The sequence below is a fragment of the Anguilla rostrata genome, chromosome 5 (genome assembly GCF_018555375.3).
Source record: "Anguilla rostrata isolate EN2019 chromosome 5, ASM1855537v3, whole genome shotgun sequence".
NCBI classification, from domain to species: Eukaryota; Metazoa; Chordata; class Actinopteri; order Anguilliformes; family Anguillidae; genus Anguilla; species Anguilla rostrata.
Genome location: NC_057937.1, coordinates 1,470,289 through 1,493,220, shown reverse-complemented (window position 1 = coordinate 1,493,220; position 22,932 = coordinate 1,470,289). Strand labels below are relative to the sequence as shown.

Genomic DNA, 22,932 nt, shown 5'->3' with positions numbered 1-22,932 from the left:
GTACTCAGGCCTGCTGGTGTCTCGTTGTCCTTCTGGCGACATCGCGCATCGATGGTCTGGCGAATCTGCCTTCGACTGGCTTTGGGTCAAAGCCTATGAACCAAATTCAGTCTGGAGCGTACCTCCTCTCAGGTTTCTGAGAGTCTGTCTCGCTGTAACCCTCGGCCCCCCCGCCCTTCACAAACCCCCCCCCCCCTTTGACTCTGTGTGCACCCGAGAGGAACATTGAGGCCCATCCCTTCGCTCCAAACGTCCACTCTGCTGTACTCTTCAAGCTAAGAAGCTGCCCAAACGCGGTCTGACAGGTAGACTCAGTCGCCGTGGCTGTCGATAGCCTGGCCCTCGTCCGTCTTTGCACTCCTTCCAAAGGGACCCAATTACAGGGCCACACAGCCAGGCCATTAAAACACAGAGCTGTACAGCGAAAATGCCAACCCCAACTTCCCTCCCACAGCTCATTTCTTTACTTATTTATTTATTTATTTTTGCGGTGGAGCTGGAAACTGAAACTAATTCCTGTCAGTTTTGGAACAGAGAGTGTCCTTAAAGGAACGACATCAAAATCGAAAAACACGATTCGAGCTCGGAGACCCTTCGCCATGAGCAGACCCTCTGATCCCGCCCCCGCTGGGGCTCCGCCCATCATCGCCCCTTCATGCTCTCTCGACCCGCTGAAATTATTTCACACCGAAAAAAACAACAACAATTACATAGAAATTTGTTGTCTCCAGTAAGCATCAACCCTCAGGACATATTGGTTATGTAAACAACTCCTGTATGGTATGCTCTGAATAATCACAGAAATATAAAAAAATGGAGCAGAAAAAATAAACAAAAGTTGTCAACTTGATTATTTTTTTTCAGGTTTGTAGTTTTTTTTTCAGTTTGGCTTTTATTAAAGGTTTAGAATTCTCATATTTCTCTCAGAATTCTGAATAATTTCTTTTTCGAACTTGACCCCTTTGTCAAGTGGACCCCTTTTAAAATGGATTTCTTCCAATTCTCATTTTTCTTTTTCTTTTTCAGATTCTTCATTTTTGTTTTTAAATTGTTTTTCTTTTTCTTCCCGGTTTCTGTTTCTCGTTCACCCCGTGCAGTTCTGCGGTTGAGTTCTGCAGCTTTAGAGATGCTTCACGCAGGAGGTCACTTCATTTAGAGATGGATGACGTTAAAATGAACGCACATTCAACCCTCAGCTCGGGCACGTAATGTGATTTATTCCATCTAGATTCAGAAAACGTGCATTTTTAATCGCTCTTACTGTGGAGAGGTTGCCATAAATTACAGTGTCTTTGAAAGAGCAAAGAAGAGACTTCAGAAAAAAAAGATTTCAGACATTATTTAACAATTCATTACAAGAGCAAAAGAAGCGCAGTCACCAGTAGGGTCTTAAGACAGGTTTAGCGTCTTGATTTGACCGACCGTGCTGGATCGACCGGTGGGGTAAACACTCTATGCAGCTGTTCAGGCCCAAACCCATCCCTGGGCCACACCATTCTAGTTAAAGATTTTTTAGGACATTAAAATTGTGCAGTATTGTTATTTATGTGTCTGCAGGTTGCCTGGTCCATGCGCCCGCCCCCCCCCCCCCCCGCCACCCCCCCGGTCAGCAATCGGCTAGTCCCCACACATTCTTGTTCAGGGCCACAGAAATCCTAGAGCCGGCTCTGCAACCATAAATCACAAAACAATAATCATGCTGTGAATTCTGTGTATACTGCCTCCGAACCCCGCCAAACACAGGATTCTGAAATCGGGTGCGCTCTGCGACTCTAGTTTTGAATATTGGATACAAGGCTTGTAAATGGCGAGAATGAAGTCTTGCCATAAAACAGGTCTTGCATATCAAGAAGCTTTAATGCCTCATCCAGAGGAATTTCTATCCCGCTGTCAGTTTCGGCGTCCATCTTGAATGAAACAGCCCCGAGTCCAGTTGCTTTTGCCCATTTAAGTGAATAAATCTGTGGAGTCCAGCGTGAATTCGTTTATGAGCAGCGTTTGACTCAAACACACGGTCACGGCAGATAAGTACGCGTGGATACTTTCACCCACTGGTAAAACATACTGTCACTGAAGCTGAAGTTGAACTGACTGAATTACGCTCGTTTACTCGCAAAGAAATCTGTTCGGTTATAAACACAGGGCCCAGGGCAGCAGCTTAATTAATTGGAGGATCAGAGGGATCTTGGGTTTTATTATTATGCAAAGTTACGCGGGTTTGTATGGGCGCGCGTGGGGATCTGCCTGCTCCCCGAAACCTCCTGCGTGGGGGTCTGCCTGGTCCCCGAAACCTCCTGCGTGGGGGTCTGCCTGGTCCCCGAAACCTCCTGCGTGGGGGTCTGCCTGGTCCCCGAAACCTCCTGCGTGGGGGTCTGCCTGGTCCCCGAAACCTCCTGCGTGGGGGTCTGCCTGGTCCCGAAACCTCCGCGTGGGTCTGCCTGCTCCCCGAAACCATCCTGCGTGGGGGTCTGCCTGCTCGAAACCTCCCGCGTTGTGGGTCTGCCTGGTCCCGAAACACTCCTGCGTGGAGGTCTGCACTGGTCCGCAAACTCCTTGGGCGCTGGGGATCTGCCTGTCCCGAAACCTCCTGCGTGGGGGTCTGCCTGGTCCCCGAAACCTCCTGCGTAGCCGCCCACGCTGCGCTACCTGGTTGGAAGTGGTTTAAGGTAGATTTGGCCGCGTTCTGGGGTGTCATGGGGGGGGGGGGGTTTGGTTCCCGTGGCACCCCAGGGCCTTGGCATAGACTGCGGAAATAAAGGCCATATCAAACACAGAAGAGTCTGTTGCCTAGCGCTGGCATCACTCCAAGATCCGAAAATCGGACACGTTTTCGCACGGCTGGGGGAACGTGCGTCCTCATTTCTCTAATTTCCCACGCAGCTCCAAATTGCGGTAAATGGAAGCGATGATATTTTTCTAAAAAAAAAAAAAAAAGAACCAGGCAGTTCAAAGTAATTATCGTCTAGCAGGTTTGTCAAAATAGCAGATGCTGGAACATTAAGCTTTCCGAATGAATGTTCTTGATGTAAAAACAGAGACAGATTTATTCCTTTCTTTATTTATTTTCTTGATTTCCCTTTCTGTTGCACTGCCCTTGCTGGAATACCAAAACAGCGACGCAGAAACCGCTCTGTTCCTGTTTCGGTCTGTGACAAGCGCTCTTGGCCGTCTTTCAAAGCCGTGGATTGATAATCCCAGAAGAAGCCCAGGAGTGAGCTGTGGGCAATGCCAGCACATTCACTCAGAGCTCTGAAAATGAACAGCAGCACTGGCTGCTCATGTGGGTGGGGGGGGGGGGGGGGGGGTCCTGTTTCCTCCTGGAAAGCCTGCTTTAATTTTGTTTGTATTTTTTGGTTCTATGGATGGGGGCAATAGAATCTGTGGCCTCCTTGAGCCATTTCCTTCAGTACACACTCGTGTGTCTTTTGGGAGGGGGGGTCAGGGGGGGTTGGCGTTCAACTAGCTGAGAAAGTGAAGATGAATAGCATGTCAATAACACCAGATCCCTCCCCCCCCTCGCTTCGATTGCCCTACTTTCCCGCGTCTAATAATGGGATTTTATTACACCTCTCACTTCGATTAATTAATCTACTGAGGGACTGGCTGACTGTGACATGATATTTCATGTTTATGTGGTTCTGAAACATTCCTTTTTATCAGGCAAAGAAACAAATGGCATGAGTAACGAGCTCATAAATAACCCAGAATCACTCCGCGCTCCTCCCCGGCCCCCTTACTTCCTCTCTCCACCGCCGGCAGATCCAGGCCGAAGCCCGGCGTCTGCCTGCCTGCCGCGGCAGCGCTCGCGGCTTCCTGCAGTTCGCTATATCAGAATGAAATACGGAGGGGGGGGAGATAATAAAAATGCAAGTCACTGTGCCTTTCATCTCACGTTTTTACTTGAAGGTCACATTGGACTGAAATAATTAAAAACAATAATAAAACTGTTATTTGAGCAGAAGCGTGCTTCTCCAGTTCTTATTTCCGCAGAGATGAGGTCCCCGTCCTCGCCGGTGCTGCAGGGGGGAGAGCTCAGCCGCTCTCAGGCACGTGAGATTTCAGTTCCTCTCCAAACGGGCCGTGACGCATACGCCAAAGGGGTTAATGTTGCAGAACAGCTAAGCCTCACCTGAGCGGCTCCCTGGCTCACACAGCAATGACTGTACGGTGCTTTATTAAAAACAGAATTGGTGAAAATGTGCACGGTGAATGTGTGTGTGTGTGTGTGTGTCTGGTGTATGTGTGCGTGTATGTGTGTGTGTGTGTGTGTGTGTGTGGGGTCTTTGTATTTTTTTAATGTACTATAGTCTCTCTCTCTTTCTCTTTTTTTTCTTTCTCTCTCTCTCTGCCTCTCTCCCTCACCCCCACCCCTTCCCCTAATGCAGCTGAATGTAGTATGTGGGTCATTGTGGACTTTGCAGAGTGTAAATTTGGAGTTACTTTCACCTCAAAGTAATGGGGTTCTGCTGTAACTGAGAGAAACATACAGCATTAACTGTAAAACAGCTCAATAATAGTGTTTTATCCGGAGAGACAGATGGACAGTAAAGTGCGTCCATGCTAACTCCGTCTGCAGGTGCAGCTTCATGAATTGCGTTTATTTTGCCAGCACTATTTTACTATCCTTGAGAATACGTGCTGTGTTTCCCCTGGAGGAAGTGCTTTGCACAGGATTGAACAGTCGGCCAAATCAAATTCAGGCTTTTAAATGTGAAACTCCTGGCATGTCAAACGCAATTAGATGTTTTTTCAAATGAGCTATAGAGTAATTCTGGAAAAAAAAATCATTAAAAACGATACTTTATTCAACAAACTGCAGGCATCACAATACCACACCAGTAACAAAGCACAGCAAGACAATTGATCATTAATAACAATAATAAAAGCATTTTGTTCATCTGGGAGATAAATAATAGGTTTTGCCGGTGGTTTGTTTGCACGCAGATTGTTCAGATGGACTGCGGGAACAGAACAGCTCCAGCTCCATTGCTGTTTATCGATCGGATCGCTGCTCTTTCAGGATTTGTGTGCTAATATCCCGTTTTGCTCGCTTGTTGTCGAGGCCACGCTGGAAACGCGTCTGCGTCGGACCTGTCAGTTCTGTTGACGTTTATGGTCGTCATGGTGATTTGCTTGCGGTATAATTTGCTTTCCTAGGCTTGGAAATCAGGTCGAACAAATTTGCACATGCATTTTTTTCCTCTTCTGTTTAGATAAGTCACTGCACTCATCGGTATTTCACTTTCTGTGACAGCAGAGCACACGTTCTCACGTTCACCGTTTCCGGCAGGTTCCCGGAAAGGCTTCTCCCCGTGCGCCCAAACCGGTTTCACAGAATTGTGGGGGGGAAAAAAAGTGTTAATTTTGCACAGGAAGTGAAAGAAAGATGGCCCTCACCTCTGGGTATAAAAGCCCGATTCTGTTCAGAGCACCAGTTTCCTCAAGGCTGCAGACAGGAGACGTGGCGCAAAGCCAAGGTTCTTTTTTTCTTCTTCTTGTTATTTCAGTTCCCCCCCCCTCCCCCCCCCCAGAATTCCCCAGGGCCTGTTTTCCCAGACACCTTGTAAAAGCAGGAAAAGAATTACCGCGCCACATGGCTCATGATTTCACAAACATATGTTGCTTTGCTGTAGCGATGATTTATGCTTCAGGGTCCTACTGTAGCCTGTGTGGTCAACTCATTTTTTATTTTTTTTTTGCCATGGGAGTCAAGTCACTTGTTTTGGAGCCTCGGCTGCAAGGCCTGCAGTATGATGAAGCACCAGCGCATCAGTGCTAATGTGGGAGAGACCTCCGCACTCCATCAGAGTGGTTCTGGTTCCAGTACACAAGCCAGTGATGCGTGTGCTGTGTTGTGCCATCGGAACGTATGCAGCCATACAGTACTTCTGAATCGGTTATTTCATGCGGACGGCCAACATTTGTTTTGGCTAACAGTACTGCTTCTCGCTGTTCTTACTCAAAGCAGAAAGGGCTTCTCCCTGTTTTATGAGGCTGGGTCAGCCTACTTCCAACAAAAAGCATTCAGGTTGTGCTAACCCAAGGTGACCAGCCCAGGTCCCGGAGAGCCGCAGGGTCTGCTGGATCTTATTCTCACTCTGCACTTAATTGATCAATTAAAGCAGGTGATTTCGCCGTTAACTTTGGTCTAAGTGGCTGTTGTATTTATGGTAAAAATGAAAACCTGCGCACGCCGGTGCCTTGCATTGGGCAGCCGTGCTGCATTTCCTTTGGGCTCAAATCGAGTGACATCGGCGGTGAGCAGTCGGGTGTTGACAGAGAATGCGTTTCCATAGCAACCGCACAAACCGGAAATCCATCCATCTACCCGCTCATCCTGGTCAGGGTCGTGGGGGGGTGCTGGAGCCTATCCCAGCATGCATTGAGAGGGAGGCAGGAAGTCACCCTATAAGTACTGAAAAAAAGAAGAAATAAACATGGCAGTAGTCTCATGTTTGCCAAAAATAGGGTGGACAGAGTGGCAGTGTGGTATAGTGGCTAGGGAACTGGGGTTATAGAGGGGGTTATACTGACGTTATATAAGATTTAAGGGCCAATTCTCAGATGAGGTTCTGCCATTGTAGCCTCTGGCAAAGTACTTAACCTCAATTGCTTCAGTAAATATCCAGCTGTTTAATAAATGCTTTGTGACTTAAAAAAAATAAAAATCAGTAAATCACTGTGGATAACAACATCTGACAAATTCCCACCTGTAGCTTTGCCCGGTCTCTGCATGTGGGATCGACGTTCCCCCTGTAACTGAGCACAAGGGAACAGAATTCCTGATTTCTGTTCTTCCCTCCACCAATCAGAACTCCACATCTGTGGCCACGATGTTCAGTTTATAGGTTTGTCTGAACCTTTTGTTGGAGGACACTGATAATGTCTTATCTGGGTGAAACAATTGTAGAGTCTAAATAATATAAATGTATTAACAAAACAAAAAAAAATCAATTCGCAAGTTCAATTTGCAAGGGCCTTGCATTGAGCATAATAATATCCCTGTTGAATCGTGGATATAGGCCCTGTATAGGAACTTTGCAGATCCTCCAGCCTTTTATATTGGCATGTTATCATCAAATCGTCTGGTTGCTTTATCATAACAAGCATGGGATTGTCATCGTGGCAATCAGAGATTGGTTTGGGTGAAATTAGTATTCCTCTATCACAGAGCCCCCATGACTCCTGACTGATTCCCTCTCACCCCCAACAGCCATGCGAGAGGAATCTGTCAGGGGTCAGGCTCACCGTGATCACCTGTCGGAGGTGAAACCACACCTTGGCGTGACCGCCAGAAGCTCACGGTATGGATTCCTCATATCTGACTATAGATGACTGTTCTCAATCCTAAAATAAAAAATCAATTGAAGTAAACCTTCTGCACAAATTCATGGCTATTATAGCTATACAGCTGTACTGTGCCAAAGCATAAACATGATCCTGCATGGTTTAGTCCCCGCTGATATTTATTTTCCTGCTTTATTCTGAAACACTATATTTTAATAACGGTGTGACAGAGACGCGTGCTGTCGGCTCGGTAGCCAGCCTCCCCGGGCTGCTCTGTGTTGATGAGGTAATAAATGGTGAGGACTGCGGCTTGTGGCTCCTGCATAATACATTACAATAACTTCCCCTCTTCTGCTTCCTTTGTTTGATGCAAATTGTCTTTGATCAGCAAAATTAAAATACTAAATTAGTCTTAATTCCCCGGTGGACAGAACCGCATAACGTGAGTTATTTTTTCATATTAAACTTTAAATCAAATTTACTTTCCCTTATAAAGATGTTGAAACAGCCAAAATACCCGCGTCTTACCTCTATAGATATGGAGTTCCCTGATAAAAAGAAAAGAGAAATTGGTAAAACAAATTAAGCTGTGATTCCCCCCTCGCCCCCTGATTCTCTGGCTGTTGTTGTGAAGAGCATTAACCACCAGGTGACCTGACTGCTTATTCTCTGGTTGCAGGGATCTCTTAATGAGCTCCAGCCAAGCTTCCCGGTGTGCCCAGAATCCTCTTGGTTTTTGGAGAGCCGTGGCTTCCGGCGCCGGTGACCATCAGCGCCCCCCCCGTCCGCCGCCTGGCCTCAGCGCCCCTCCGTCCGCCATTTTGAGCAGGTCTGTCCCCTCACATGTGACTCTGTTGTGTGTTGCGGCCCTGGCCCGGGCTCAATGCCTTCTGCCCTTCTCAAAAACAGCATTCGGCTGACGTGCGCCTTCCTCGTTCCGAACGTGGGGGCGCGGGTTTGAGAAAGGGGGCGTTTGCGTACCCCGCGATCAGATCTGGTTTTTGATTAGCGTCGCGACGCCTCTTTGTCATGTGACTCGGGACCCGTCCTGCCCGTCCTGCCGCGGTACCAGGTGATTAAAAACCGCTCGGCTGAACGGTCCCCCGGGACTGAAGCGAATTTACAGGGGTACACCTGGGAGGAGCGCAGGAGCCCCACGCTTCGGCGACTCTGTCCCCCCGAAAAAAATAAAGGAAAAAGCAAAGATTTAGCGAACAAGAAGAGCCTGTAACTGCGCCCGCCGACCTTTCAGTTCGCTGCCGCCATATTTGGAACTACATCTTACAAGCCCGTGTTACATGTTGGTTTGGCTACTGCCATTTACATTCGCGCACTCCGGATAACCTGTGCTCTTCCTTCTGTCAGCAGTATCACTGTGCCGTGACCACTGAAGGATTTGCGGTTCCTTATCTTTAAATAGTCGCCCCCATCGCTCACACGCAAGACCTCTACAGCACTCTGCATAAATTATACCGGCTCTTTGGCCCCTATTAGATGATGCATGTTTAAATGGAGCTATAAAGTCACTGCTTTCAATCAGCATTTGTACTTGGAAATGAAATGAACACTTTTTCTTACAAACTCCTTGTACAGCAATTATACTTTTACTTTTGCTTTGTGTCTATACATGCAGCACTGTGTTTATCATCAAACAATTATTATTTCAGGAAGGTAAACCCTTAGGCAACTTGGGGATTTGCTGTGTACAGCTAAGCTTATGGAAATATACAGATATATTTTGTGCGAAGAATACTGAGAATGGAAAGAATGGTTTTAAAGGCTTAGGGAAATATCGATGTGAGATTTATTGATTGGGGGCTGATATGCTGCAATTAAGCACTTTTCATCGTGGCAGTCACCGCCCCCCCCCCCCCCACCGCCCCCCCCGCCCCGGTCTCTGCCTGACTCACGTGGATTTCAGAAAATTGCTTGGCAGATTAAATCTGTGCCTCGCGGGGACGGCGGTGTCAGGTGATGCGCTGGGCGCGGGTAGCGAGGTAACCCGTCGGGTTTGATGGAGGTTGGCACGGGGTTGGCGCAGTCAGGGTGGCAGATCTGGGGGTGACAGGCACAGCAGGGCATCAGTCATCTCGCAGAGTCGTTCGGTTCCCCCGTGTCGACACGCCCGAGTCCGACCTGCTGCTTATTCTTTTTCATTTTTTTTGAATAACCAGGTGCAAAACTTGCGTGGCCCGGATTAATCAATGTGCGGCAGGAGCCTAATTTATCACACCAGTGGGAAAGTGGAGACGCACAGAGAAAAGTTGACAGGTACATCGAAAAGTTGAAGGAGTGAAGTTGCTGTGAACCTACTTCTACGAAGTTTAAAGAACTTGCTGAAGAAGTTAGATCATTTTGAAACAGACTGCAAACACAATCAAACAGAATTAGACACAATCACGATCACAATTACAGTCAGATATGAACACTGTCAGATGTTCCAAATGCTGAGACTAAGAATCAAAAAGTTTAAAGAACACGTAAACATGTTATGAAGTGTGCCTATCAATTCTGTCATTGAAACCCGACATCTAAATTTGGTTTTGTTTATAGAGTTTGTTTCTGAAGTATTTTGCAAGTTGCTTTCAGAGCATCTCTGATAAATTGTGGAAAGCTACGGTATGCCCTCGTCCATCAGTGGACTTAAGAACATTGTCTTGTTAAGGACAAAACTATTTGCCAGCCAAGCCTGCAGTTTGAGAGTTTAAAAGATTTCATGTTTAAAAGATTTTTGGTGAATTACAGTTTTGTAGAGCTTGTGACTCTCGATGGGACTCTGTGGTATTAATCTGTTCCATTTCCCAGAAATCATGGGGAAGTAAACGTAAGATTCACGGATGCGCCTCACACCGCCCACTCACCTTCGTGTTGAATTTTAAGTTTTGCAGTGAACTGCGAGAGCTGTGAATATTAACAAGCGGTAGATGTCTCAGGACTTGCAGCTTTACCTGTTTGTTGCTGTTTCTCTTACTGCTGTCGGTATATTGCAGGAGGGTGTTAGACGAAACCAGCACAAGGTGTGTGCCAGAGGAAATAAAGCCCCTGGTGTCCGACCTTTGACCTCCCGAGACCGGCCAATTCCGTTCTGTAGGGGACATGAGTCCCTGGTCTTAATCTCAGGAGCCGCATATTCCACTGCTGGTCCCAGGTTAAGACCGACACGGTTTAGTCGACAGTCCGTCGTCGTTTGGGCCGGTGCCCCCGAACCACGAGGGACACGGGGGCTGCTAGATGGCCGAGGGGTTTTTAAAAAAGGCGGGAAACAGGGCAAGCAGCCCCAGCGAGGAGCAGAGCTTGTAATCGCAGCTCTGGAGCGGAGGCCCTGCTGCGGCCGGTGTGCTGCTGTTATGACCGCCGTTATTATTATCGCTGCTATCGTGTAGCAGGCCGCCTCGGGAACACGTCTGACCGTACCATCAGAGGAGCGTGGGCGGCGCCTCCAGCGGGTCGTCCAAATTAACAGCCGGACGGCGGCATCATTGAGGGCATTCTCTCAGCTGTGTGGGGTGCGCAGGTCCCCGCTAACACACAAAAGAAAGAGAAAAAAGAAAAAATGTGTTTGAAGCCTCTGGTCGCTGTAGTGCGCGTGTACATTAGTCACCTGTAGAGCGTGTGTACATTAGTCACCTGCAGTGTGTGTGTATGTTAGCAACCTGTAGAGCGTGTGTACATTAGTCACCTGCAGTGCGTGTGTATGTTAGCAACCTGTAGTGCGTGTGTACATTAGTCACCTGCAGTGCGTGTGTATGTTAGCAACCTGTAGAGCGTGTGTACATTAGTCACCTGCAGTGCGTGTGTATGTTAGCAACCTGCAGTGCGTGTGTATGTTAGCAACCTGTAGAGCGCGTGTACATTAGTCACCTGTAGAGCGTGTGTACATTAGTCACCTGCAGTGCGCGTGTATGTTAGCAACCTGTAGAGCGCGTGTACATTAGTCACCTGTAGAGCGTGTGTACATTAGTCACCTGCAGTGCGCGTGTATGTTAGCAACCTGTAGAGCGCGTGTACATTAGTCACCTGCAGTGCGCGTGTATGTTAGCAACCTGCAGTGCGTGTGTATGTTAGCAACCTGTAGAGCGTGTGTACATTAGTCACCTGCAGTGCGCGTGTATGTTAGCAACCTGTAGAGCGCGTGTACATTAGTCACCTGCAGTGCGCGTGTATGTTAGCAACCTGTAGAGCGCGTGTACATTAGTCACCTGCAGTGCGCGTGTATGTTAGTGGTCAGATGCGTGGATAGTCGTCAGGTTGCCATGTAACAAAGTGTTTGGCCCGCGCTATTTTTACAAGCCTATATCTTCCCCCGTTTTGAGCAGGAGCGCTGGCTGGCTAAGCGGCGGCAGGAATTCCTACCGCGTGACTGTTAGAGGAGAGTGCAGTTTTTAAACTGGGGGAAAGTGCTGTTTTTAAACTGGGGGAGATTGCGGTTTCTAAACTGGGGGAGAAGTGCCGTTTTTAAACTGGGGGAGAGTGCCGTTTTTAAACTGGGGGAGAGTGCCATTTTTAAACTGGGGGAGAGTGCCATTTTTAAACTGGGGGAAAGTGCGGTTTCTAAACTGGGGGAAAGACATTCTCTGTGTCAGCGCTACCCATCCCTGGCACAGGAAAAGCAGAGCTATGGAGCGTGCTGCCTTTTGCTGTTACTCAGTATTTAACAGGTCAATTAAAGCAGTTTATTACGCACTTAGCTCCCCTCGGCTGGGTTCTGAGATCTAAACCAGTTATTTAAGGACCGATCAGCAGCGGAACCTGCGCACCTTGAGACTCTCCAAGAACCAGACAGAATGCTACTGGCTTTCATTTGGCAAAATCAACAACCATTTGTAATACATGGATTTCTACGCACTTGAAAAAAGTGGCTATATATCACACAATGCGAAATTGTAATTGGCTGGTCTGTGCAGGGGGGCAAACCCACTTAACCCTCTCTCATATCCGAAAGGGCCCGGAAACTGGTATAAAACCCTTTCAAACGGAGCGATCATTGTCCCTGTCAGTCAGAACGCCACCTGCCAACATCTCTGTAACAACGCAGCTCCTAGTCACCCAGCAGCAAGAGGGCTAGAGCACCCTGACGTGTGTTTTCATCATAAGCTTATTCTACTCTACTCTATTTGTTCTATTCTATTCTACCACACGCACATACACACACACACACACACACACATGTATATTTTTTACCACACTTGAAAAAATGTTATTACACATACAAATGTACACATTTGAAAAGTTCAGGGACTTCCGATATATTCCACTCTTTTTTCAAAAGCTGACAAAGCATGTAGGCTGTTATTTAAAAGTAAAAAATGAGTGTATACTTCTTCATCTGAACGGGCAAAATATTTCGGTCCAATGAACATATACCATCGTAATGAGCATACGCACTGAATATAGACATTTTATTATGGCAGTTCAAAAAAGAAAAAGAAAAATATGCATGCACTTTTAATTGAGCTTATGCATGCACTATGCTCAAACTGGCCACACTCAGAGCTTGATGAATCTGTGTATTTTCTTGTCGGACATGGTTGTACACACGTCGAACACGTCTGTGATGGTTTGATGAATGAGGGCCTTTTCTAAGCACATTTTTCCACCGCAGAGCTAAGAGCGTGTGGGTGGATGAACGAGGGGGAAAAAAGTGAAGTGGGTGGAGCAAAGTGAAATTACAGAGGAGAGGAAAAGTGGATGACGGATAGTGCAGAGAGCAGCACAAACGCTGGGGATGCTGAGGGATTTTACTGCTTTGGGAATGCAACAGAAGATGTGCAGCACAGGAAGGGAAATGTACAGATATTTACTCATTTACAGGAGCTTTAGTCTTGCATGCTATATTTTACAGAATGGATCAGTGGTGCACAATTTAGTCTTGGATGATTGGATAGTATTTAGGATTTTAATCCAGCCAATCTCAACTTAATTTTCTAAACGGCTGTATGCACCAATGATAACTCATATTGAGCCATCGACAAACCTCTCCCTTAAGGATACATGCTCAGCCTGAAGCTATTGCTCCTGACTTTATCAAAGCTGTCGTATCAAATAAATTATTAGTCTAATTAAGTCATTAAGAGTAAAAACTGGCATCTTTTTTGCATCACTATAAGCCCCCAGTTCAAAACAAAACAAAACAAAAAACTACAACTTTTTTTAACGCGTTGGGTAACGGAAAGCCTGCACCCTAAAAGCTCTGTACAAAGGCTTGTGTGTTGGAGTGCTATTTAAAAGCAGCGACCGTGCTGACTTCCTCTCTGTGTGGAAAAGTAGAAGGACCTGCTCCAATGAATGAGGCTCGAGGTAATCTATCACCCACGATTGAGTCCACTTAGTGGATACCTGCTACGGCTGGCTTCTCTGGCGCGCAGAGATGTGGTGTGCTGGAGTAAGACATGCGGTGGGTTCACTGCTGAATTCAGATGCACCCCTAGCATGCTACGCTAGGCGCTAGCGCCGCTGTTCAGCTTCCTGCTCTACGCCCTGACTCGGTCAGCCGCTATTGGCTGCGGGCTTTTGCGCGAGCACTTGATGAAACCCCGTGTAATTAGTCAGCCGCTCAGGGCTTCTGAAAGAGTGAAATATTAAGAGATCGATCGCTGTGGATGGAAGGGTCAGGGGCAAGTCAAGCCGTTGTTTTCTTTTTTTCTTTTTATTTTTCGCTCTGCTTTTACCGATAGACCAGTTGCCAAAGCGACATTCATCTTTCCGCAGTGGAGCTGGCCCGTGAGCTATTGAGCGCGGCGGGTTGAAGGACTTTCAGCTTCGGCTGAATAAAAGTGCGAGATTTGATTTTCATTTTCATGTTTCTTGCATTTAACCCTTTGGGGGAACAAGACTGTGTGTGTGTGTGCGTGTGCGTGTGCGTGTGCATGTGCGTGCATGTGCGTGTGTGTATGCATGTGTGAGTGTGTGCATGTGTGTGTGCGTGTGTGAGTGGGTGTGTGTGTGTGTGTGCACGTGTGTGTGTGCATGAGTGAGTGTGTGCATTTTCTAGATTTTTTGGTGTACATAGAGCATATAATCATCTGTAATCTTGTCAACAGTACATTACATTACATTACACAGTAGCTAAGAGATCATTTTTTTCAGTTCATGTTAAAAGCCCTCAACTCCATCATCATCATCATCATCATCATCAGTTTTCCAGACTGTTTTATACATCTATATAGTGATATTCTGAAAAAAGTGATATACCTGAACATTAAGCACACTGTCTAAATTGGATGCGAGTGAAAGCACATCCCTGCATTATACAGATACAGCTCCAGCTGTTTATCTCTGCCTCCGTGACTGTAGGGTGGGTTTACAGCTTTAACCTCAGTGAGCACACCTAAACTAGCAAAGCTGGCTTATATCGCTTAGATGATATGGCCGTGGGCAAAACAGTACAGTGACCAACTTAAATACCACAAACTCTCAAAGAACTGTCTGTGCATTCTTATTATAACGTATAGACCGTTCTCGTGGATATCTCAAAGCCTGGGTTTATGATATCTGTGAAAATCTCACCTCATTCATCCATATAACACCTCCACAGAGTCTGGCGGAGTAAGGCTGCTTGGCTGAATAAGGCTGTTTTTGAGTGAGCTGAAAAATGAGAAAAAATCTGAGACTGTCTTTAACACATACTGCTGTAAAGGGGAATGTCTTTAACACATACTGCTGTAAAGGGGAATGTCTTTAACACATACTGCTGTACAGGGGAATGTCTTTAACACATACTGCTGTAAACAGAGCTGTCTTTAACACATACTGCTGTAAACGGAGCTGTCTTTAACACATACTGCTGTAAAGGGGAATGTCTTTAACACATACTGCTGTAAAGGGGAATGTCTTTAACACATACTGCTGTAAACGGAGCTGTCTTTAACACATACTGCTGTAAAGGGGAATGTCTTTAACACATACTGCTGTAAAGGGGAATGTCTTTAACACATACTGCTGTAAAGGGGAATGTCTTTAACACATACTGCTGTAAAGGGGAATGTCTTTAACACATACTGCTGTAAAGGGGAATGTCTTTAACACATACTGCTGTAAACGGAGCTGTCTTTAACACATACTGCTGTAAAGGGAATGTCTTTAACACATACTGCTGTAAAGGGAATGTCTTTAACACATACTGCTGTAAAGGGAATGTCTTAACACATACTGCTGTAAAGGGGACTATCTTTAACACATACTGCTGTAAAGGGGAATGTCTTTAACACATACTGCTGTAAAGGGGAATGTCTTTAACACATACTGCTGTAAACGGAGCTGTCTTTAACACATACTGCTGTAAAGGGGAATGTCTTTAACACATACTGCTGTAAACGGAGCTGTCTTTAACACATACTGCTGTAAAGGGGAATGTCTTTAACACATACTGCTGTAAACGGAGCTGTCTTTAACACATACTGCTGTAAAGGGGAATGTCTTTAACACATACTGCTGTAAAGGGGAATGTCTTTAACACATACTGCTGTAAAGGGGAATGTCTTTAACACATACTGCTGTAAAGGGGAATGTCTTTAACACATACTGCTGTAAAGGGGACTATCTTTAACACATACTGCTGTAAAGGGGAATGTCTTTAACACATACTGCTGTAAAGGGGAATGTCTTTAACACATACTGCTGTAAAGGGGAATGTCTTTAACACATACTGCTGTAAAGGGGAATGTCTTTAACACATACTGTCCAGTCCATGCAACCCAGAAATGAGACATTTAGCAGTAAATAAAACAGCAATAAAGAAAACAGTGACACACACACACACACACACACACACACACACACACACACACAAACACTTAAAGCTATTAGTAAGTCATTCACTGAAACACAAGAAATTAGATTAAATTATCTTCTTCTTGGAAACTTCTGCAGCTGCAGAGAAGATGACTCATTAAAAAGAGAAGCCAGACAGCTGTTCAAGAGATTCAAAAACAACCCAGTTATCTACTCCTATTGTCTGTACACAAGACTGGTAAGAGTCTATCAATGCTTGCTTTGCACCATCTATCAAATTCCCATGAATGAATGCAATTTGATTGAAATTTAATCATTATTGATTTTTTTTTCAAATCATTTTATAATTTCCATTTGCAAGTCATATTGTTTTATTTTTGTGTACAAGATGGAGAATGAAAGAACAACAAAAATCAATATCGATTAATGTAATGAAAACAACATGTAGAAACAAACAACAACAACAATAACAATAATAATAACAGTGGCATCATCATAATCTTCATCATCATCATCATCATCATCATCATCCAATGCCTTAATAAATAAATAAATAATATTGCATATTTGTCAGATGCATAACATAACATAAAATAGCATAATGATGAGAACAGGCCATTCAGCCCAACAATGCTCACCATTTTCTTGACTAAATTGGTGATCTGATTACCTACAGACTACATAGTGTCTAACACCACATCATGCCTAGTCTCTACTACATGACCTATTCTACACATTGACTACTCTCCGTGTAAAGAAATTATTCCTAATGTCTGTACTGAATTAATTTACCTTCTGCTAATTTCCATGTGTGTCCCCTTGTTCTGCTAACAGACCTCAGCCTGGAGGTGCGGTGACTTTTTGAATTTGCTTCTCTCTGCGTTGGGGGCTGTGAGGCTCCAGCACCAGCAGACAGACGTCAGAGTGCACAACGGCCTCTTTGTCCACATCCGAAATTGAAAACTGGGCTCAGCTGAACTTTAAGGTGAGGCCGCCTGACGCGCTCCACTCCAGGCACAATGAAATGTTTTTTTTTTTTTTTGGCTGAATCATTGTCTGACGTGCGTGATTACAGTATGGCTTCAGAAACCTGGGTTTGCTTTAAAGGGGAAAATGGCACATGCGATGAAGGCCAGGGAATTATTGGGATTAATTCTGGAAATTTGGACGGAAAGGAGGTTGAGCAGAAGCTTTAATGTGGTCCGCTTCTAAAGAAGTCAGCCGCCCTTTTCTTTGAGGTTTTTTTTAGCTTCATGCAAAAGGTGAATTAAGTTCTGATTGCGTGACATTTTTCTTTCTTTTTTTTTTTTTCCGGAGAGCGACGTTTCCGCTGCTTTGAATTTCGTTTTCGGATGGCAACACATTTCTCACCGTCAGGGGGCAATCAGTCACTCATAGCGCCGAGCGGAAAGGGGAACGTGCGCTCGGCATGCTGGGAGAGAACAATAAATCAGCAGGAGCCGCAGGCCGCGTTACCTCCCTGAGCCCGCCCACGCGGCCTCCTGTCCCGGAGAGGAACAGCGCTCCGCTCCCAGGTCAACACGCTTACGCGCCGCCATGAATATTCATGCTCTTCGTTATCGGAACGGAGAAAAAGAAGCTCCCCTCTAATGTGCTCTCTTTTATGCACGCACACGAGCATCGACTGGTTAACGCTTTTTTTATTTTATAATTATTATTTTTTTTAAACACAGTGCAGGTCTGAGAGATGAGTGCAGAAGGTACTTACAGGTAAAGTGCATTTGAAAGTTAAGAATTGTGCTTTAAAATAGGCCTGTAATCCTTCCCCGAGATGTACTTCTGTCTGGGATGGACCCTGGGATTGCGTTTTGCACAGAGACTTGTATCCCATGCACAGAGACTTGTGTCCCATGCACAGAGACTTGTATCCCATGCACAGAGACTTGTATCCCATGCACAGAGACATGTGTCCCATGCACAGAGACTTGTATCCCATGCACAGAGACTTGTATCCCATGCACAGAGACTTGTATCCCATGCACAGAGACTTGTATCCCATGCACAGAGACTTGTGTCCCATGCACAGAGACTTGTATCCCATGCACAGAGACTTGTATCCCATGCACAGAGACTTGTATCCCATGCACAGAGACTTGTATCCCATGCACAGAGACTTGTATCCCATGCACAGAGACTTGTATCCCATGCACAGAGACATGTATCCCATGCACAGAGACTTGTATCCCATGCACAGAGACTTGTATCCCATGCACAGAGACTTGTATCCCATGCACAGAGACATGTGTCCCATGCACAGAGACTTGTATCCCATGCACAGAGACTTGTATCCCATGCACAGAGACTTGTGTCCCATGCACAGAGACTTGTATCCCATGCACAGAGACTTGTATCCCATGCACAGAGACTTGTATCCCATGCACAGAGACTTGTATCCCATGCACAGAGACTTGTATCCCATGCACAGAGACTTGTATCCCATGCACAGAGACTTGTATCCCATGCACAGAGACTGTTCCCATGCACAGAGACTTGTATCCCATGCACAGAGACTTGTATCCCATGCACAGAGACTTGTATCCCATGCACAGAGACTTGTATCCCATGCACAGAGACTTGTATCCCATGCACAGAGACTTGTATCCCATGCACAGAGACATGTGTCCCATGCTCAGAGACATGTATCCTGTACGCACGGTTTATAGGGTGAACATACCATGCGGGCTGTTCCCACAGCCCCAGATATGAAGGATTGTGCTGTGTGTGTGATAAACACTCAGCAGGATTACAGGCCTAACACACGAGCCATTCAGAATAACCAGAGCGGGCTTCTCTCTGAAAAGCCTTCTTTGTTACCCAGCAGGAAGTGCCTCTTCATTCGCAGGCTGTTTGTAGAATTTCTCTCATAATGCTCACCTGTCCTTGTGGCTGTCTTATTCGTTAATAAGTCAAAACCTTTTTAAGAGCTACTCCAGATCCTCCATGCCATCAACATGCCCGATTTAACCTTTTTTTTCTTGTTTTGTTGCTGCTGGGTTTCTCCAGCATCGGATACGTTGCCCCTGGCGAGAAAGAGTTCCTGTTGAAGCAATTACTAGGAAAAGAAATGTTTTTTTGGCAGGATGAAAAACACCAGCAATCTTGTTGCTTTCTGTCCATTTTTTAAATGGTAAAAGCAGGGACTGCAGTGCAGCAGAGAACCCTGCTGCACGTACCGCCTGCTCACCTCTCCAACCCCATCAACTGCATCTGCTCCCCGGCCGGGGCTGGGGCATTTTTCAGGGGAAACAGCCAGCACAGGAGGAGGAGGAGGAGGAGGGAGGAAAAGCAGGAGGAAGGATGAGGTGGAGGAGTGAAGGGGAGTAAGGAGGAGGAGTAGGGCAGAGGTGGAGGAGGAAGGAAGAAGAGGAGGAGTGAAAGGGAGAAGGAGGAGTAAGGAGGAGGAGGAGGAGTGAGAGGGGGTGAGAGGGAGTGAGGGGTAGGTGGAGGAGGCCATGCAGGACTGTTCCAACTCCTTCCCATTCTTGAGATGCGAAAGGAACTGACTTCTTTATCTGAGGAAGCACGACAGCAGCAGATCGCTCTCGATAGTTCCACAGGCGCTCGTGAGACTGCAGGTGGCGCTCCCGCCCCACCGTAGAGCTGCCCTGCGCTGAGCCGCTGCTGCCGCCGCTCTCCCGCCGCTCTCCCGCCGAGGATAACAGCCACCGCTCGCCATCCCATAATAAGCTCTCCAGCGCTGGAGCTCCCTGCCATGATCTGTCAATACGGAGGAATGCAGTCATCATACTGGCCCGTGGGCCGGGAGTGGGGTGGGTGGGGGAAGGGACAATGAATGCTTTTTGGGGGGAAGGGGCTTGTCTGCAGTCTGCCGCTTTGCAGTTGTCCAATCACTATTTCTGTACAACATAATGTCCCTTTTTCTGTTTTAAAAAAAAAACTATCATTAACACATTTAGATTTTTTCAAATTAAGTTTTATTAATTAAATGACAGATCTAGTTTTAATGTTTTAGCCAGCACCAAAGAGTACCAAATTATTAAGATTTTGAGGGTATGCTAAATAGGGTTTGCACATTTCGAAACTTGATTATTCTTTTTTTTTTTTATATACAGTAGACAAGCAGAAACTTGGAACATGAGCGGACACTTAAAATGGCGGTGAGTTCATATGTCTGGTGACAGAAAAATCTATGGCTGTACAGTAGATGCGATTGCTCTGCCATGGAGTTCCTCTCCCTGCTGGTTTAGTGCTCTGCCCCAGAGGGACAGGCTGGCTAATTTAAAGTGGAACTGCCTCCATAAAGACTGGAAACATCGTATTCACTTCCTGTCATCTGGTGTCACTACAGACATAACTCTCCAAAGACTCACTCGTGATTTATCGATTTAAATTAAAATATAAAAAAATGTGTGCGCTGTATATTCATACGGATGGAAAATTGGTTATTTCTGTAGCGTAGCTTCACACAGAACCCCAGTTTGGGAATTGGGTTTGAAATTTTGGATGCTGTTCACACGGAGTAAAACTAACACCATCTGTAATATTCAAGGTCAAAAAAAAACTGTCGAAGGAGAGATGAATGTGTTCAATAGTGTTAAAATTCATGGTTATGCGCCATTTTGTAAAAATGCACATCCATCATGCATGTCATAAACTGGAGAACTTACCAACATATCTTCCTGCCTCCAACACACATAAACACACACACACAGACACACATATAGACACAATGGCGAAGATACTAAGTAGAAAAAAAAAACAAGGAAATGATGAAAATCAGATCACCCGCAGGCCAGTAATGTTGGCGGTCAGACTGAGTTCGCCAAACTGAAAATAAAACACGAATCTCCAGCCGCCGTCCAATCCAAACACACAGAGAACGCGCGTGTGTGTCCCTCCGCGTGTGTGTGTGTCCCTCCGTGTGTGTGTGTGCCTCCGTGTGTGTGTGTGCCTCCGTGTGTGTGTGTCCCTCCGTGTGCTCCGCAGTGTCGTGTGTGTAATGTAATCACGCGTGTGTGTGTCCCTCCTTGTGCTCCGCAGTGTCGTGTGTGTAATGTCATCACGCGGGTGAATCGCAGGGCACTGCCACCGGCCGGCCACACGCAGATGAAGTTTCAGACCCGGAGCAGACGCAGGTGCTCTCACCTGTCACAGCGCCAGCCGACTGCCTGGCACACGCCGCGGAATCTTCTGAGCGGGAAACGGGGGGGTGGGGGAGGGGGGGGGGCGTCAAAGCAGCGAAACAAACGGCCCGCTCACGGCTACACGCCGACAGCACCGCGCGAGCTCCTTAATGATGCGCTCTTATAGTAACGGGTGGAAATGAGTCTTTGGGGCTGCAATCAGCCGGATGGCTTTTGGGGTGGGGGTGGGGTGGGGGGTATGGGGGGTGGGGGGGCCCTGCCCGGGGCTGAATTACCGCCGTCGCGTGGGAAAGCGCTTCAGCCGCGCGGGACTCCCGAAAAGCACACCGCGCGGTCCAGCGTCGGCCCCTGCTGTCTGTTATTCTGTTACCATGACGAAATAACTACAGAGGCTCAGCGGTTGAAAATGGTTTCCGCGGTGAGACGGATATCAGGCCGCTCGCGTGGCACGGGGTGTACCGGGAGCTGTGGTTGCCGTGCCACGTCGCCCACGCAGACTGGCAGCGCCCAGGCTGGCACGCCAAGGCCTCTGACATCTCTCCGTCTCCAGCTTCAGAGAAAGACGCTGCGAGGCAGCGGTCAGGTTCAGCAGTGTGCTGCACATGCTCACTAACGCTCTTTCCACTGTGTCCACGCACACAGTCTGAAGCTGTACAGGCTGCGCGTGATGTGTTCAGAAAACGAGAAGCCTGATCTTCAGCTCCGTCACCCTTTGATTTGGCCCCTGTGTGCCTTCTTCTAATTAGAAGAGACAGTCTGGGTAAACCAGTGGTGTGATGAGCACACAGCATGTCCAGATCCTGCTCTGATCTTGAGTACGCGGGCTAAATAAAAATGAAAAACTCCTCTTGCATATTCACTGTAACCTCCCTGCCCCCTCCCACAACAGATAACGCGGTACCATTAAGTCCAGAGAGTTATGCCAGCTGACAGTTTGAAAAAAAAAATGTGAAAAGGACTCTCACTCAGTGACTGTCAATTATCCGGACAGCTTTTGCCTTCCGGTAGGAAATCCATCTTTATTTGTACAATGCGAAGCTAATGTTACATCGCTCCAAGAAAGTCTAAAGCTTGGTCTGTAAACCAGAGCTTCTGTCCACAGGATTTGTCATCGATGCAAAAAAAAAAAAGCGCAAGTTCACTTTTCCAGTGTTATGCACAGAACAGTGGGTGAAGGGGCTTGCACATTATAATGAGAAATTTAATGTCAAATATGGCCAGAGCTGAAAATGAAAACTACATTTTATAGTAATTTTGTTACACCCCGTTCCAAATCGAACCGGCAAGAACAGACACGCTGAGATTGGTGGGGAGAAAAAAGGTCACCTTGGAATGTTCCCGCATAAGGACCGCTCTGTCCTCTTCAAAACAGCCGTTCCCAAATTAAGCGGATGCTTCCATAGCGACGATGAGCTGGCTGAGCGCGTCCACCTCTTCTTCAGCTCCCAGACTCGAGGTCAGACAGCTGTCAGCAAAACATTCTAACACCCGGCAGTTCACACACTGAACAAAATGTCTTCTGAAAAGCGTTCTGAAAATGTCTCATCGGCCTGTTTTTTTATCTGGCCTTGATGTGCATCACACCAGATGACGGCTGTTAAATTAAAGACTCTGGGCCCATAACATATCCAGTTAGCCAATCAGCAGCAGCTGATGGCGTGGTCCTATCACGTAGCGCTCTGTAATCCTTTCTAATGTAATCCATCCTCGGTCGGGGTCATTTTTGGCTGCAGTCCCTGAATAAAGCTTTATTAAGAGCTTTGTCACTCGGTGCTGTTGGAGTTCACGA

General features: G+C 46.6%; 1 long non-coding RNA gene and 1 pseudogene across 1 annotated transcript; both read right to left on the bottom strand.

The window, feature by feature from the left end:
- Positions 1 to 6,188: 6,188 nt before the first annotated feature.
- LOC135254412 (uncharacterized) lies at positions 6,189 to 17,468 on the bottom strand. The gene is made up of 5 exons (XR_010329872.1): positions 16,810 to 17,468; positions 14,794 to 14,871; positions 9,198 to 9,342; positions 6,711 to 6,759; positions 6,189 to 6,415 (listed from the first exon to the last, which is right to left on the bottom strand). It is a non-coding gene; the product is annotated as an uncharacterized LOC135254412 (long non-coding RNA).
- Positions 17,469 to 17,489: 21 nt separating this feature from the next.
- LOC135256021 (dynein heavy chain-like) lies at positions 17,490 to 21,679 on the bottom strand (annotated as a pseudogene).
- Positions 21,680 to 22,932: the final 1,253 nt, after the last annotated feature.